Here is an 18,884-nt window from a genome sequence, read left to right as displayed (position 1 = left end):
CAGGTCTTGGAACATATTCCCTGTGAAAGCGGGGATGATTATATTTACATGCTGCTCTCCATGAATTAAAAATCTTCCTGTTGACTCACCATCAGTAAACACATACTTTAAGGACTCTTCACAGGCAAAGTTAATCCATACTTCACCTCAACAAGACATAAGGTACAACCTAGTAGTTAATATGGGTGTTGGATCCAGCCTGATCTGGTTTTATGTTCCAGTTCACTGACATTGCAAAGTCATTTAACTTTAATACACCTTTGTTTCTTCATACTGTGACCTGTGCTATGACACTACTGACAGAACCCATCTTATAGTGTTATTTTGAGTATTAAATGAGAGTAGGCATGCAGAATGCCAGAAGCAGAATAAATGTTCAGGGATTGTTAGTGTTGATGACAATTAGGATGATAATAATCATGGTTATAGGATGTAGTCAATGCTGTGAGAATATTTTCCCTCTATCCTTTCTTCCCTCCTGCAAATTTAAGAATAAAATATTGAAATTAAGCCTAACTATCTTAATCAGTTAATGTAAATAAACCAAATGCTTATAAGCACAATATAGTCTATTTGTTTCTTTCCTTCCTTTAATTGTTATAGTTCACACAAATAATTTCAACTTCACAATTGCTAATACCTGCTGAGAGATAAGAGCAGATTTCTCTCTCTCTTTCTCTCCCTGTCTCTCTCTCTCTCTCTCTCTATCTCTCCCTCTCTCTTTTTTCTGATCTCAGATGGGGTGAGATACCTTATCCAAGGACATAATACACAGTAAGAATGAAGGTCATGTTCCTTATGAGACCTGGAAAACACCTTTTTCCCCTTGATTCCTTTGACAAAGGGTGTCCCCATGCCAGTTTTCATGCAAGATTTATTAAATTGTCACAGAGGGTCATGCATATTCTAGTAGAAGATACTAATGATGATTCTAAAGATGCATTCTTTTGTAACCTTCAGGCAGTAACAGACTAAAACCAATGCTTGATGTGAAACTACTAAGAAGATAGAGATAGAGTAATGTGTCACTAAAAGTGAAGTTGCAGATTCATTTTGTCGTGCTCTTTAACACTTGATTGTGTGGAAGTGGCTCTGGATAGTGAAAGGGGACTCAATGCATTTGGCTGGAAGCAATCTTATGACAATACTGAAAATAAAAAGGAACCAGACTATGAAGAATAATGTGGGGACAGAAACACCCAGGCAATCACCAGAGTGTAAAATAACTGGTCACATCAGCACAGAGTATTTAGACAGAAAGACATGCTACATAACAAGCAGGAAGGCAGTGTATTAACCAGAAGGCAAGACTGGAAGGCAAAGCTCATGGTGATATGTTCTTTTTTTTTTTTTTAATTAAAAAAATTTTTTTTTTAAATTTATGATAGTCACAGAGAGAGAGAGGCAGAGACAGGCAGAGGGAGAAGGAGGCTCCATGCACCGGGAGCCCGACATGGGATTTGATCCCGGGTCTCCAGGATTGCGCCCTGGGTCAAAGGCAGGCACCAAACCGCTGCGCCACCCAGGGATCCCAGTGATATGTTCTCATGAAAGAAGAGGGTTATCACTAAAACAGCCAATGCATGATGGGGTACTTATGATCTATCAGACTCTCTGAAAGTCATTTTATAATTATTAACTCATATTATTCCACAGACCTTTATGAATAATGTTCAAATATTATCATCATTTTATAGATGAGGAAACTAAGATACAGAAGTTTAGGGGATTTTCCAAAGCTACATCTTTCAGAAAGGAAAGCACTAGAATTTGAGTCCAGGAGATCTGGTTCTGTAGCTGGGATACAGTAAGTTGTTATTCAGAGGCAAAGAGCAGGGGGTTTGTGGGATAGGGGAGCCTGAGATTCTATACTGTCTCCAGCTGATGCTATGCAAACAGGCCTATTTTGTGAGTTCCTCAGAGAAATGAATGTCCTGGGGGAAGATTTTATGATATCTGAGACCCAGGAGCACACGCAGTTCTGTTTTGAATTCCCAATAGTGTTATCATATGTCCCAGTTTGTCCAAGACAGCCCTGGTTTATGCCTGCTGTCAAGGTGTAATCAATAATAGTGCTCTAAAAAGTATCCCAATTTGGAAGATAAAGTATATAGTCATCCTATGAAGACAGGCAAATGGTTAATCTCTGGTCAAGACTAAATCCACTTGACAGCTGAGGTGCTGTACTGAAGATTTCATATATATATACATATATATATATATATGTATATATATATATATGTATATATATACATATATATATAAAGATTTCATATATATATATATGATGGATGGGGTTGAGAAGAATTTGTTCTACAATGGGAATACTAAGGAAGTAACTCCTTTCACACACAGGGGAAAAAAACAACAGAAAATACAAATAGAAAATAGCAAGAGACTCAAACAAGTCAGCATAGTTAGATTTAGTAAAAACTACTCCAAAGAAGGTGTTTCATCCAGCTTACTCTGCCAAAGGCTTAGCTAATATAAAAGGCTGACTTCCTCAGAGAAAATTTGAAGTGAATTTAAATCATATCTGGGTTGTTTTAATATCTATCTAGGTGTTAGAACCTACCTTAAGTATCAGGAATTAGGGGACATAAGGTGGAGTTAATTTATTGGAGTTTGTTCACAGCTTGCTATAGTGACACTGAATCCAGTTTGCCAATGTCAATATGTTGGCTCTTAGAAGGAGTTCACATGTGGGGTTGGTCCTCAATAAATTAGTGTAAAGCAACTATTAAATTAATGAACCGATTATTAAATTACCTCTTGTGGAGGAGTTAGTCTTTCCTTATTTATATTTATCTTCTGTATCTTTCCTGAAATAAGTGTTGGGCCTTGCCTTTTCATACTTGAATAACTACAAATTCACATATGAAGATATTGAGTCCTCTTCAACATCAGTGAGGTGTTACAATGGGTAACGCTCATCTTTTCTTAGCCAGTCCCCTGGGTGCCAAGCCAGAGAAAGCAATAAGCAGCCAACTTTCTTATATAACTTGCGGCAGTGATGATGGGAATGTTTCTTTGCAAGTCTGCTAAAATCTGCTTACTCTGTGTTTGCAAGATGTGGAGCTTACTAAATGTGAGAACTCCAGTCAGAAAGTTCAGAAGTTTCAGGTAAATCCATTCTTTTTGCCAAGTAAATGGACAACGAGTTCAAGGTCAGAACAGGAAGCTGGGGGTCTTTGGGATATCTTTGAGAAGACATGGGGAGAGGGAACCTTTGTGTTGTCTACACATAAAACTTGACATAAATAGATTTTCCATAAGTAAGTCTCACTATACACTGAAGTATGGAAAACAGTATACTCAATGAGATATAAAATGTTGAGGTTTGATCATAAAAATTGAGTTCCTATTGTTAATATAGCAGAATAGGGCTTTTTATGGGATATGTTGCAGCAGAAAAGCACTGACTCTTGATAAGTGATAGACCTGCTAAAATTCATTCCTTTATGATTACCAGGTAGGCAATTTTTCAGAAAACTATAGAAACCTGGTCAAGTACCTCTATTTATTTTTCACTAAGTTTGATTATGCTTTATTTCCCAACCAGCTTTCTATTGGTAAGTTGGTGCTGAGATAAAAGGATTTTGTGCTGTTAATGTACACTGTGGTCTAGTTTCAAGAATACTTGGAATAATTGCTCCTAGATGGGCTCAAAATTGTGAACCAGAAACCTCTATGGGACTTTTACTTGATCTGGGCTGTTTTCAAGCCTATTGCTTTTGCTACCATTTCCAGGAGACTTTATCATCCATCCCCCTTTCTCTTTTGCAGGTAATCTTTGTGACAAAGATTTTTATCGGAAACCAGGTGCAGTACAGTAAAGTTGAGCTATACTATTCTTGAAAACCAAATGCCTCCCTATAGTGCCATGCCATTTATCATTCTCTTCTTCTCCATCTTCAAAGGCATTTAGGTTCTCATCTGCACATGGGACTGTGCTAGGGCCTAGACAAATTTAATGGAAAAAAATCTTGCCCTCTGGGGACTTCTATCTATTTTGATCAGGAGAATCTGATAGTTTTAACAAATAACCCCCAAATCTCAGTGGGCTAACATAATAGAAGTTCATTTGTCATTTACTTCAGAATCTAACAAGGCCTGGCAGAGGTTGTGGTCCATGCAACTATTTAGGGACCCAGGCTCCATCTATCTAAGTGCGCCTCCCCTAACCCACAAGACATCAGAGGCCTCCACTGCAACCTCTAATTCCAGCTAGCCGTCAAGAGGAAAGGCAGCATGCAGGGCACACACAGAAGGTTTTTAGAGGCCAAGTCTGAAATTTATGGTCTTATATAGCTACAATGGACCAGAAGCTGGTCTCCCTGTAGATCAGAGAGGAAAAAACCAAAAATAAAACAGAGTTTTGTGATCACACAGCTGTCTCCCCATACTCCATACCATCAGAGACGTAGCTTTACCTTAAACAATACAGTTACTCTATAGCATTGCTTTTTTTTTGAATAGAGATTATTCCATTTGTAATATTGATGCTGAGATAAAAGGATATTCATGATCTTAATACATACAATGGTCCCCTTGCAAGACTACTCAACATAGTTGTTCCTATATCATTACTGGTAGCAATATGGCATATCTGGGATTTTATGAAGTAACAAGATTATTTACAGATCAAGCGATGGAAGTCAAACATTTACTCCTTGCAGAAGATGATTAAGAAGCCTACGGTAATGTATTTGGATACTGCCTTTATTTGGAGGATTTCCTCTAACTGCCTGAAAGGTCCATCCAGATGGCTTAAAGTTATGTGGTTATGAATTTTTTGATACAACTTTGTTTAGGAAGTGGAGGATTATTCCCCTTGTTCTGATTGTAGACTGGGTTTAGTGAATTGTTTCTAAAGAACAGAGTACTTAAAGGAAAAAAAAAATTAAAAAGTAACTTTTTAGTGAAGAAATCTGGCAGATGCCACTTTAACCAAGTGGCCAGAGTGTTAACATTATTACTGATGTCATATTAATATCATGTACCCCTGATATGATGTAGTATTCTTTTCCCAAAGCCATTACTCCAGTCTAATCATGATAAAACATCAGACAACTAAGGGATATTTCTATAAAATACTCCTCCAGTATGACCAGTACTCCTCAAAAGTGTCCAAACCGAGAAAATGTCACAGATTAGAGGAAATCAAAGAGATGTGGCAACTAAATGTAATGTGGGATCCTGGATTGGATCCTAGAATAGAAAAATGACATTAGTGAATAAACTGGAGATATCTGGATAAAATTCGTAGTTTAGTTAATACTATTGTACCATTGTTAATTTCTTAGTTTTGAGATAAATGTGCTGTGGATGTATAAAATGTTAATACGAGCATATGGAAAACTGTATTATTTTTGGAATTTTTCTGTAAATCTAAGATTATTTTAATATTAATAGATAAAAACAAAACTAAAAATGAAATAAAACAATTAGATGATTAGCCTGAGGTGTTTCTCTCCAATGACAGAGACAGAATTTCAAGGGTAGAAAAGACATGTTATTTTATGTATTTTTAAAAGATATACGTATGTATGTATGTATGTATTTATTGAAAGACAGCACGAGTGGGAAGGGCAAGGGATAGGGAGAGAGAATCTCAGGCAGACTCCATGCTGAGTGTGGAGCCTGACCTGAAACTCTATCCCAGGATGATCATGACCTGAGCCAAAACAAGAGTTGGATGCTTACCTGGCTGTGCCACCAAGGCACCCCAGAAAAGACATCTTAGATCATCCCAATTTATCAATTTATTTGGAAGAGGAAAATAAGGCTTAGAGATGCAAATCAAATTGCCAAATATTTCAGAGGAAATCAACAGTACCGGCCTCAACATGAAGGGTTTATTACTCTTGACCCAATACTCTTGTCCCAGATTATTCCTGGGATGCTTGTTTGTGGGGAAAGGGGAGAATCTATGTCTTGATGTAGCAATCACATAACAATACATTTATAGAGTCATAATTTTAATTTTTCTGGTTAATTCCTAATCCATAGGAACTGTGGTTCAGTCCCTGCACACACACACACACACACACACACACACACACACACATTCCTTTCCCTACAACATGCTGCCTACAGTCCTACTAGGTAAGTTTTATTATTCCTGGTTTGTAGAAGAGCAGAATGAGAGTCGAATAAATTAAGTGACCTGCCAAGGTTTCATGGCCAAATAATTACCAAACTCTAGATTGAAACCTCTGTCTAGGACCCAAGTTCAAGTTCTTTCCATTATACTTCGATGCTTCCTTTCTTGAGAAGAGGAGTGGAGAAGCCACTGGAAAAGATGAGAGAAAAATATCTAGAAGCAGTCAGCTGGGTGAGTGGCAAGGATTTATCATAAAGTATTTCTCAGGGTAGCAGAACTATAATTTATGCCCCTAAATTTCTGAAAAGTTCTTAAGTGGTAAGTGATGAGACTGAAGCAAAATGGGCCAGTTTTCTGTAGCTTTAGGGGCTCTCCTTCAGAAAAAGGAAGGATTCAAATAGTTTCTTTCATTCCTTTGAGTAACTTTCTGCATGATCAAGATATTTAGGTACATGGTATGTTAATCTGGTGAGATAATGGTACTAGGTCTCGCTTCAACCCTGAAAGTATAATAATAACATTGAACATTGACTGCTTTCTTCTGTGCCTAGCACTGTAATATATTTCTTATTTCTATTTCACACCATGAATTAGGAAAGGAAATGTTATCTCCATTTTACAAAGGAGGAGATTGAAGACCTTTCACCAGGGCTGCCCCTCAATTCCCATGCCAAATATAAAACTAATACCATTTATATGAGGCAGTTAAATATAAAAACATGTTTATATGAAAACAGTGCTGCCAAAGGCAAACATATCTCTTCTAATAGATTTCTGTCACCAATCCATTTCATACACGTGTGCAGCCATTTCCAGCCATTGTATAACAAAACATCTATTAAGTTAGAGACCTTTTTGACAACCTATTAATTGCTGGAAAGTTAGATGAAATATAAGGAAAGAAATGGACTGCAATTCTGCTTGTGGGATTCTTCACCTTTCCATTTATCACGGTCTCCTTGAGGTTGAGCCTGTGGCTTCTTCTTTTTAAATTTATTCATGAGAGACACAGAGAGAAAGAGAGAGAGAGAGAGAGAGAGGCAGAGACACAGGCAGAGGGAGAAGCAGGCTCCATGCTGTGAGCCTGACATGGGACTCCATCCTGAGACTCCAGGTTCATGCCCCGGGGCTGAAGGCAGGTACTAACCCCGCTGAGTCACTCAGGGATCCCAAGCCTGTGGCTTCTTGAGTCTCCTAGTGTCTTTGGGAGACTACCCTGAACCACCTGGATGACTACTGGGCAAATGAAGAGGCCTCACAAAATGACACTGATATAACAGCTTTTTTACTTCTTGGAGAAGGCCCTAGCAGTAGCTGGTGGGTTCCGGTCTTTAGCTGGTCAGTGATGAATATAGCCCTGAGACATTATCTTTGCTTTTTTCCTCATCAACCAGAACTTCCTCAGTTATCAGGGGAACTGAATAAAGACCATTGCTGATCTCTAAACTCTCCTTACCAGACCTATGTTGTTAAAAGGAGCCCTGGACCCAGAACACCTGTTAATGCATGCATATCTACAAATGCTTCTCTCCTAGATAGCGCATTAGTTGACAGGATTTCTGATATGATTATTTTTATTATTATTTTGTATGATGCTTTTTATGCTTAAACGGACATCATTGTTCTCTACCATAGGGGAATAATAGAGGAAACCTCCTCCAGTCAAGTGCTAAAGAGAAACAACAAAATGCAGACTATTACTTTCTTTGGCTTCCCTGTTGACTGTTCAGCTTAGTTGATTTCTGGCTGATAACAGCTGATGTCCTGTCTTGAGTATCTCCCTGGCACCACTGTAAAAGGGAACAAGCCAAATGAGAGAAGTTAAACAGGGCATGACCAAGTTGACTTTCAGGTGCTTTAACAAAAATGTGTTATTTATGTAAGTTGGAATCAAGCCTTTAAAAGTAGGGAGACACATACATTCTATTTCTTTAGAGTTATTTTGCAAAAAACAAGCTATGGTGAAGGGAAAGGTAATGGCTGCTCCCAGTTGGTGACTAACGTTCTTTACCATTCTCTGCTGTGTGGCTCATGCTCATAAATATTAAAAATATGGTACAATCAATTATAATCAATCAATCAACACTCAATCAACACTTATTCAGCACTTACTAAGTACCAATCATGTTAAGGGTTAGAGAAATGATTTAGACATAGTTCCTGCCCTCTTTGGAGAAAGATACAGGTAAACAAAGAGGTTATACAGCAATACAAGTTCATACAAACTAGATGGAAGGGTATAGTTAGCCAGAAAGGCTGGAATTTGAAGACTGGGTAAGATTTCACCTAGAAGAGCAACTGCAGAACATTAGATATGCAAAAAGTGTAGTGTTTGTGGGGCATGATGGTGAGCTAACAAGGTATGTTTGGGGAACTCTAAAGAGTGAGAACCTAAATGCTAGAGGGACAAGGGCCAGGCATGAGGGTGGAGATGTGGTAGGAAACATTGCCAAAGAGGTAAGCAGAAACTAGATCGTTGAGGCCAATGAGAATTCGTTAAAAAATCAGCACTATGTAAGGCACAAATATGGGATACCAAAAAATACTTAGATCCTTTACTGCTCTTAAAGAATTTATGTTCAAACTGGGAAGAGAAGCCAACATACATGAGGCAATTAAAACACAAGTAAGAAGTCAATGATGCATTATTGACTCTTAGTGCAGTTGGAATTCAAAAAAGATACAGGAATCACTATAGTCTCTGATAATCAAAGAATTTAAAAGAAAGTTGGATTTGTGCGGCCCCTGGACGAATGGAAAGGCTTAGTTCAAGAGTTCTTAACCGACCAGTACTACCCCCTAGCGGACATTCGGAAATGTGTAGGCTTATTTTTAAAAGTAGAAAGGGAGAGGAGAGCCACTTTAGTCATTGGGCTCAAGAGGCTAAATGCCTCGCAATACATGGAAAGGAATTAGTTAATAATTATCCCTCTCAAAACTACTAGTGGCCCCATTCAGAAGCACTAATTAGATAAATAGAGGGCAGAAAGAGTAGATTCCAGATGTTGAGAACAAATCAAACATAAAGATTATAGGTACACATCACGGTTGGTCATTAATAAGATTCAATTGGATAATTCAGAAAAAGACTCTATTCTATTTTTTAAATTTCTAACTTTTTCGGTTTATCTCAGAAAATTCATGATTACCTAGGCTTTTTGGCAGGATTGCAATCTCAAGTGCTAGTAGGGATTAGACAAAACACATAAATAGGTAAATTGGTGATTTAACCAGTACCACACTCCCCCCAATGCTGCAAGAGTCTTTGAGATGTGTGGCAGTTCAGCACTGTGGCTGTCTAACCCTTACCAAGCAATGTGTGCTCATTCTCTTGTACCCACCATGGGATGAATCCAAACTGCCCCAGTTTCAACTGCTTATGTCACTCTTCTTACATTATGTTTTTTTGTCTGCTCTTGGCTCTTGTTTACTGTTCTCTTTCAGTTTCTTCCCCTATAACCAACTGTCAGATGTTTACCTGTCACTTTCAAATTCCCCCAAATTGGGTATCTGATCTATTTATCTGAGGCTCCTTCCCTGATGGACAAGGTCTTAGTCTACCTTGTGGATCACGGACTGACTTGCAGGTTACTTTCTTTATAGCCTTGAGTTAGGTCTTCCAGCCATCAGTTAGCAGTAGACAGGATAGTGTGGTCATAAACATGGCTTAGGCGGACCCACGCAAAAGGAACTAGGCCACAGGCTCAACAACAAATGGCATGGCTTTTCAACAATGACTCTGGCTATGTGAAACTAAGGAGCTTTTAATTGAAGTGGAACTGTAGGATCTGCTACTCACAGTTGCAATAAAAAGAAAAAAAATCAAAGCCAAATTTGGTGATCACAAAGTGTGAAATACATTGTCCACAAGTTAGAACTCTTCTGTCACATTTATGCGTATAGATTGTGGTCACTTTCAAAGTCAGGTGGCACTATTTTCAGATATCAAGGTCATGTGCTTACTGTCACTTCAAAGTCAACAACTACAAAATTTAACTCATAGATTTCTATCAGCACTAAATCATGTTCCAAGCTTCTCCATTTCCAACTATAGTAGAGATTTTATAGGGAGTAGAGAACTAATTGTTAAGGGGAATAAATCATGGCTGTGAATTGCAAATATCCTAGGTTCCACTTGTTAGAATGCCCCGGGGTTAAGATTGATGGAGAGAAATAACCATATAACTATATAAAACAAAATTTATAACCTAATGGACTGCTAGCCAAATTGGGCCAAGAAGTGTTTTTCATTTTGATGAGTACTGTATATTGTAAGCATTTGAATTAGAATATGAATGCAAATAAAGGCATGTGAAGTACAGATTTTAGCAGTCTCCACCAATCCAGAAGGGACTAGCTAAAGAAGAAGCCATAGATGAGTACCAGCTCACAGGAGATGAAGTGCAGATGTAACACCAAAGTAGGGCAGGGTGATGAGGTCAGATGGGAAACATTTTATTTGGCTAATAATTCTAAGTGCTCACAGTGCACTTCTTACAAGGCAGTCCTGCTCTCCAGCCACTGTATGACACCTACAGTCACATGGCTGTCTCTCTCACCTGAATGTGGGACTGGTCTAGGGGGGAAAATAAATGTGCATTTAGAAGTCTAATTAAAACACACACTGTCAGCAACACTGTACTGAAAGCCCCATTAAGCATCTTACGAATGCCCAAGAGTGCCCCTGCCCGTGTTTGGAGTGACACATTTTGGCTCAGCTGGTGACAATTAGGATCAGACCCAGGACACTGGAGAATATGCACTGCATCCCATATGGCCTACTGTGTAGGTAGATGGTTCCCGGGTGCTTGAAACTCAATGAAAAAGCTCTGGGTAGGAATTGGATGAAAATGATGGAGAATACAAATTAGCACACTATAGATGGATCTGCATCATGTATGGTCACATTATGGATTGGATTCAACTGTCAGATGGTTATGTATTATTCATGATCAAATTCAGGGTAAAGATACCAGATGGCAAAGGCATATTCATGGTCAGATCATAGTTGTAAGATTAATTATAAATCTACATAAGAATTGGATAATAATCATTTAGACTGCTCTCAAAAGGATACTCTGTAGATCATCTAATCAAAAGTATTTTTAAAATAAGGCACATAGGTTATTAGGTGACATTAAACATTTCATGTTGCCGTAAGTTATTTTCCAAAAATACTCTCTAGTAACATAAAAAAATTCAGATTTCACTAACCTGTGGCTTTGCTCTCAATATTTGATAGAGCTGGTGGTAACAACACCATTTCTTTGAAGGAGTTTAAATGATTTACACTAAATGGAATGTTAAGGGACCAGTGGAACTCTGTTAGACAATAACAGCGTTTTCATCTGGATAGCCACAAACCGTGTACAAAAAGATTCCACGTAAATGTCATTAGCATCCTGTGGGCTGGACATCTTTTGATTGCTCCCCCAAATCATCCCTTTGTCCTTTTCCACCCTGCATTGTGCTCAGTGAGGATGCTCTGTAAGGGTCATATGAGAGAGTTCTTTGGTCTTCTGGATTCCAGCTGATTCACCACTGAGGAGCATTAGTGAGAAATAGGGCTTGGAAAGAGCAAATATTCTCTTGGGTCCTTCCCTATAGGATCTCTTCAGGCTGGCTGCCTCCAATACAAATGCCACAGCTCCTGTTAGGTGGTCCTCTCCAACACACCTTTCCTATCTGAAAGCTTTTCTTTCTGAAAACTTCATTGATGATTGTAGTTTTCTGCTGTCACTAACCCTGGGGTTGTTACCCTTTGTGGTTTCCATACATCTGCCCATGCCTTTGTAAAGGATCATCTTGTTAAATTCTTAAATACCTACTTTGAGTGAGCCATCTGGTTTCTGCTAGAGTCCAGGCTGAAATATACCTTAAACACAGAATCATAATATCAAAGAATAGTTTAGCTACAATAGAATGTAGACATGATCTATTCAATCCTCCCCATTTTACTAATGAGGACATTGAGGTGGAGAGATGTCAAGAGATTTGACCAAAGTCACCAGCTACTATGTAACAGACTAGGGACCAGAACCCAGATACTCTGAATCTCTTTGGTGTGTTTTCCACAACAGACTCCTCTTTGGAAGGTTGTGAGCACACAGGGATTCACTGAAGGTGTCTGTCAAGGAAAGTTAGCCCCAAAGGGTTGGTCAGTAGAGAGATTTTCTACATATAGCAGCTTATGGTCAGGATGTTATCAACAGTTCCACGAAGAGACTCCGTGAAAAGACTGGTGGCATTGAAAATCCAGAGATCCATACAGTAACTTGGAGAGTAGTTTCCAAATATCCTAGCTAAGTTCAGCTCCCAGAATATTACCCTAGTTGGGAGAGTCGAGAGGATAAAGGGGGAAATGCATGAAGTGGGGCTCAACTGTTGTCCATAGACAGGTGGAGGGGATGGTTGCAATTAGGTAAGACAGGTGCCACTAAATAGGCATGAGAAAAGAGAGATGAGGTAAGAGAATTACCATAAATTGAATATCTCTGTGCCAGGAACTGCACTGTTTTATATTCATCATTTTATATAATCCTAACCATAGCCTTCATTTCAAAGAAGAGAGCAAAAAGATTCAAACAAAAAGAAGCTATACCTATAGGGAGTAGGAAACAAGCCCCAGAGGAGACCTAGAGTTCAATATATACTGAGAACAGTGACAGTAGCAACAAAGATGATAAGACATTTGTTATGGCCTGTCACTGACTAGGATGCAGGATGGAGGAGAAACAAAGATCAGGAAAGAAGCACTATGAACTAGAAAGATCTCGTTGCTGCCATAATGTCCTATGGGATGTGGGGGTGTGGGCATGGGACAGTATACAGATGACTAGAACATAGTTTGAAAAGTGTTATGATTTGGAAGGACAGGAACCATGAGAGTACAGAGGAGGGGCAAGTGATCCAGGCAAGGCAAGGCATGAGGCAATGAAGGCACAGAGGAAATGACACTTGAATTAACAACTGAAGGATGAAGACAAGTTGGCAGATGAAGTGGAAGGGAACTGTGTTTCAAGTAGAGGGAACAGCATGTGCAAAGGCCTGCTGTTAAGAGAACTCCCTGGCAGGGGCACCTGAGTGGCTCAGTCAGTTCAGCATCTGCCTTGGCTCAGATCATGATTCCAGGGTCCTGGGATGGAGCCCTGCATCAGGCTCCCTGCTCAGCGGGAATTCTGCTCTCTCTCTCCCTCTGCCATCCCCCCTGCTCATGCTGTCTTTCTCTCTCTCTCTCTCTCTCTCTTAAATAAATAAATAAATAAATAAATAAATAAATAAATAAATCTTAAAACAATAAAGAGAGAGAGAACTCTTGGCAAATAAGTTCATTGGAGCTGGTCATACAGGATAGTGGGAAGTGAAAGGGGCAAGGCTGCAAAGCTAGGTCAAAGATAGTAGAGGCTGAGCCTGTGGGTCATTTTAAGGAGTTTGGATCTTTTTTTCCTCCTCAAAGCATTGAAAAGATACTGAGGGTTTTACATAAGGGGATGACATGATCAGATTTCATGGGGTCACTGATCCTTGGAAAGAGATTTCTCTCTGCTCTGGTTTTGTTGTGTGAATGACAAGATTCCACTTTTTAGGGTAGGGCTATAAGGCAGCCAGTTCACAGGGGGCCATGGGTGTTACTTATCTTTGACTAAGAGTCAGGCCCCTCTAGGGATCCCTAGTAGTACTTTGCTGTGTTTGCCAGTGCACTTGGCACTCTCTGCCTAGCTCCAAGGAATCGGAATTTTTTTTTTTTATCTTGCTTCCTTCAGTGTTTTGCTCTGTTTTAAAGAAGAACCCAAGACATTGTTTAGCAGAGGTCGTGAATTATTTTCATAGTATGATATTATAAGTACAGATCTTCCTGATTTACAGTGGAGTTAAATTCCATAAGCCTATTATAAACTTAAAATACCATAGTTTTGAAAATGCATTTAGTAAACCTAACCAACTGAATATTGTAGCTTATTGTAGCCTACCTTACATGTGCTTATAGCACTTATATTAGCCTATAGTTGGGCAAAATCATCTAACATGAAGCCTATTTAATAATAAAGTGTTGATTATCTCATGCAAGGTATTGAATGCAGTACCGAAAGTGAAAAACAGAATGGCTGTATGGGTACAGAATGGTTGTCAGCGTATTGGTTGTTTATCCTCGTGATCATGGGGCTGCCTGGGAGCCGTGGCTTGTGGCTACTCCTCAGCAACACAAGAAAGTATCATACTGCCTATTAGCAGTCTGGGAAAATATCAAAATTCAAAATTTGAATTACAGTTTTTACTGAATGTGTATCACTTTTGCACGATGGTAGAGCTGAAAAATCATAAATTGGTCATCAAAATTCGGAGCCTAGTTGCTATCTCTTTTTAATTAACCTGTGTTTTGTTTGCTTCCACTTTTCCATTTAGGAGTCTAATCCTGAGCTGGAACAATGGCTCAGGATATTTATCTGCCTTGGATGGACTTGGAAAACTTGACCTTGAATTTGGATCTGGTCTTGTGATACAGTCGGAACTTGCTGAACTTTAAGACCCACGACATTGATAGGAAAAGTATTTCCAGGTAGGAAAAAGGCAGAAAGGATATTCCTTTGTAAAATGTGAATGTATACAAGACTGAGACTTTGGTGGTATTTGTATGTGCATTAAATCGTCCAGAGAAGTTGCTTGAAAGATGCTTATTGAATAAAAGAGACAAGTGCTTGGTTATTCTTTAAAACAAAGCAAAATGTTCCTGAATTAATATCTACCCTTACATGGGCATTTCCCCCATTCCTCTCCTTATCTTTTCTATTCCATTCTATGTAAAAGGAAAATGTTAGGGGTGCCTGGGTGGCTCAGTCAGGTAAGCATCTGCCTTTGGCTAAAGTCATGATCTCAGGGTCCTAGGATTGAGCCCCACTTTGGGCTCCTTGCTTAGCAGGGGTCTGCTTCTCCCTCTCCCCCTTCCCTTTCCTCTCCTCATTCTGTTATCCCTCCCCCTCTCTCTTCCCCTACTCATGTGCACTCTCTCTCTCTCTTTCAAATACATAAATAAAATCCTTCAAAAAGAAAAGGAAAACGCTAGTTACAAGTCACTAAATTGATTTCAGAACTCACCAATGATTAGATTATAACCTGCAGTTTGAGAAACACTGTGAGGATTTAACCAAAATGTATTTTTCCTAACATCCCATTATGGCAAAGAAACTAATTTTGCTTGAACTATGGAGTTAATAAGTCCTACCTAATTGCTTGGGGTATCTGAGGATCGGTGAAGATTTCCACAGAGACTCTTGCCTCATTGGAAGGGTAGTAATACCATTTCTTAAAGGAGGGCATACTGTTTTGTGGCATGAAATGGTAGACTCCTGAATCCCCCTATATTTGGGGGGATGGTTAGTAGTGTTTGATAGTCATGTAATGGTTCCTTCCCACGAGCAATCTATTTTCATTTCAAACTCTAATCAGAGCGGTATTCCTCTGACTGAAACAAATGATAAGGTGGATATACTGCTGATCACTAACTCAGAAACAGCTCATTAGAATCTAGAATGATGAGATCAGAGAGAGAAAAGTATAGGGTTAGGTGCATAGGAAGAGGTGTCATTCTTATGTTCTAAAGGAACATAGGAAGCCTGAATTTTTCAGATCCTATTAAAGGAAGTAGTTTCACTAAGCATTAATGTTAATTCTTAGTCCTGAAAATAAGGGAGTAGAGACTTGAGAGTTTTTCATGTGTTGTGATGGAAGTATGAAAACCTTTTCAGTCCCAGCTGGTGTGGAATAAAACCATGGAAATGAAGAGCCCCTGGGAAGAGGATCAGAACGGTAAAGGCAAGAGGAGAAACCCAATGGAACTGACAGAACAAAGACATCTTCTCTTAGCCTTCTGGTTAAGAAGTTTCCCCCAAATCCTTAGTGAGAATTAGAAGAATTAGACATTGATGTCAGAAACACAATGTGGGTTTTATTTGCAAATGTACTTTAAATAAATGAACAGTCAACACTACGTGACTCTCCTTCTGCACTGTGGACGCAGTCATTGTCACTAGCACAAACCATTTGTGTGGCCCTTATAAGTTGTAAGTCTATGACTCAAATAAAAACTGATAAACCTAACCTCGACAGCTTCTATCTTATTCTACATGTCACCAATGAGCGTAGTTTTGGCTTTGCATTCAGCAAATATAACTTTAAAATAATATTTTCCTTCCTGCTATGGTCTGAATGTTTGGATCTTCCCCCAAATTCATATGTTGACATCCTATCTCCCAGAGGTGATGATATTAGTAGGTTGGGCGTTTGGGAGGTGCTTTAATCATGAGGGTGCAACCCTCATGAAGGACTGGTACCTTATTTGAGAGAGAGAGAGAGAGAGAGAGAATCCTAAGCAGGCTGGATCTCAGGACCCTGAGATCGTGACCTGAGCTGAAACCAAGAGTCAGACACTTAACCGACTGAGCCACTCAGGTGCCTCTCAGTTGAATATTCTCATCTACATTCTACATTAAGAGGAAACTGAAGCACAAGTACTATTTTGTTCATGCCACAAAGATCACAGAAGCAGGATTTGAGCTTAGTTTCTTTTTGTTTCTAAAGTTCATATTCTTTTTGTTTCTGAAGTTCATAGTCCATGAAGGCTTCTAACTTTCACAGAGCTTACAATTCAAATGGGGAGTATTTCACACATAAAAAAGAGCTAATATGTATTATGAAGTCCAAAAAAATAAATGGTCAATTGTGTTAAGACAAGACTGGAAAAACAAGCCGGGGCTGATTTCACAAATAAAACTCAAAGAGGAGTTCCCATTCAGAGATGCAGAGCTAGAAAGAACATCTTTCATGCTCTTAAAATGAAAACAAAAACCAAAGAACCAAATTGCAAGTTCATGACTTTTTTGAACCTGTCAGAGAACTTATCACAGGGTAGCTACCTGGCTCAAAATCTAAGATGAGAGAGGAACCTGCAGGGAAAAAGCAGGCACGAGCACTGAGGTACCTGGTGTAGACACATGTTGACACTAGTAAGAATCCTCCTGGGAGATTAGAGAGTTGATGGAGGCCAAATGTACACAGATGACAGAGTTGAAGCACCCAGGGTCACGGAAATTGGTGAATCTGCAATCTCTTCAGGCTTCCCCCCAAAAAACCCTCCTGAGAACTTGCAGAAAAGTTTGGAGAGAGTCCTAAGAAAGTGTCTTAATTTGGAGAGAGAATGAGCAGCTCCTGAAGGTGGATTACAGAATTCCACCTGGACTCCTTCCACTGATTTTCCCCATTGAATGAAAGTGTTAATCTGTAGGGGGAAGGGCAGCAATGTAGTCGTTTATGATACCAGTGAAAACCCACTGTAACTGGAGAAGGAAAACAAGGGAAAATGCTATACCACTGGGGAAGAGGCAGGATTAAGGAAGATGGTAGGGCTCCTCCCATAACCACAGCCAAGGGAGGAGCAGAGGCACTGAGATGACCATATTCCTGGAAGGTTTAGTCTGTTAGTGCCTGGAAGCAATGATACTCCAGGAGCAATGAGCATCCCTAATGCTAATGCTCAGATATTGGTTTCTAAATCCCATTCTTCAATAAAAGAAATCAGGGTTTCCGTAAAAGAAATCAAGGTTTCCGTAAAAGAAAATAGCCTGAGTGGTCCATTACAAGGCTGAGGCAAGGAAAATATAGGATGAGCCTGTAGCATTTGGAGCTACCAGAAAGCACAGTACTGAAAAAAAAAGAGGCTAGTTTCATGTTATAATTTGATCAATAAAATAAATAATAGTCTTTGATTTTAACCCAAAGAATAAAGTAAATATCCATGGATCTATACTGATGTAAATAAATAAGTGAATAAATATGTAAGTGGAGAGGAAATAAATTCTCCTATAGAACCACTTCAAGGGCAGCCCGGGTGGCTTAGCGGTTTAGTACCGGCTTCAGCCCAGGGAGTGATCCTGGAATCCCCGGGATGGAGTCCCACATCAGGCTCCCCGCATGGAGCCTGCTTCTCCCTCTGCCTGTGTCTCTGCATCTCTCTCTCTGTTCTCTAATAAATAAATAAATAAATAAAATCTTAAAAATAAGAACCACTTCAAAAAATAAATGCTGAAGGAATGAGAGAAGTAGAAAAATTAGCATTAGAACATAGAAAAAAGTTCCTATAATCAAGATCCATTGATGAGTGTTAAAAATCTTTGGATGAAAGTTTGTGAAGAGTAAGAATATTTGTCTCAAAGTGTCTTTCTCCAAACCTTTATTAACTTACAAAGGGAAAAATAGTAACTTTACAGTGGAGAAACCTGGAAAAGCCACCTTAACCAAGTGATCTCCCGCAACACATATCAACATCATGTAATCTCTGATATGATTCATGGCAGACAGCACATCTTCGTGGCATCCTTTCAAATGGAACATAACCTCAATCTAAGCATAATGCATTTCTTAATATCTCTAACTGCATAAAATTTATATCTAAGCATATTACAAGCTATTTGAAGATAAGGGTGTCAAGTGTGTTTTTTTTCTTCATTTTTAGTCCATCAAAAAAAGGAGATAAAGTAGCATATAATCAAAGACTTGAAAAGAGAGAATAAAATGCCAGCCATAAGTGCTAATATAATGCAGTTACTGAACAACGTATGTGGCTCTGAGCTTCCTTTCTCCCAAGGTAAAAAGAGAATTATGAAGAATAAACACCAAATTTGGGATGCCTGGGTGGCTCAGAGGTTGAGCTTCTGCCTTTGGCTCAGGGCATGATCCTGGTCCTGGGATCAAGTCCCACATTGGGCTCCTGGTGAGGAGCCTGCTT

General features: G+C 39.1%; 1 long non-coding RNA gene across 1 annotated transcript in view; it reads left to right on the top strand.

Moving 5' to 3' along the window:
* The window catches only part of LOC112665084 (uncharacterized), a 42,905-nt gene extending 26,757 nt beyond the window's left edge, over window positions 1-16,148 (top strand). Inside the window, exons 4-5 of the long non-coding RNA XR_003140201.3 lie at window positions 14,510-14,663; window positions 15,850-16,148. This is a non-coding gene — a long non-coding RNA (uncharacterized LOC112665084). The remainder of the gene's footprint in view (window positions 1-14,509; window positions 14,664-15,849) is intronic.
* Window positions 16,149-18,884: the final 2,736 nt, after the last annotated feature.

The sequence above is a fragment of the Canis lupus genome, chromosome 17 (genome assembly GCF_003254725.2).
Source record: "Canis lupus dingo isolate Sandy chromosome 17, ASM325472v2, whole genome shotgun sequence".
In the NCBI taxonomy this organism is placed as follows: Eukaryota; Metazoa; Chordata; class Mammalia; order Carnivora; family Canidae; genus Canis; species Canis lupus.
Note: the sequence above shows the minus strand (reverse complement) of the source record. Positions and strands in the feature narration are given on the sequence as shown.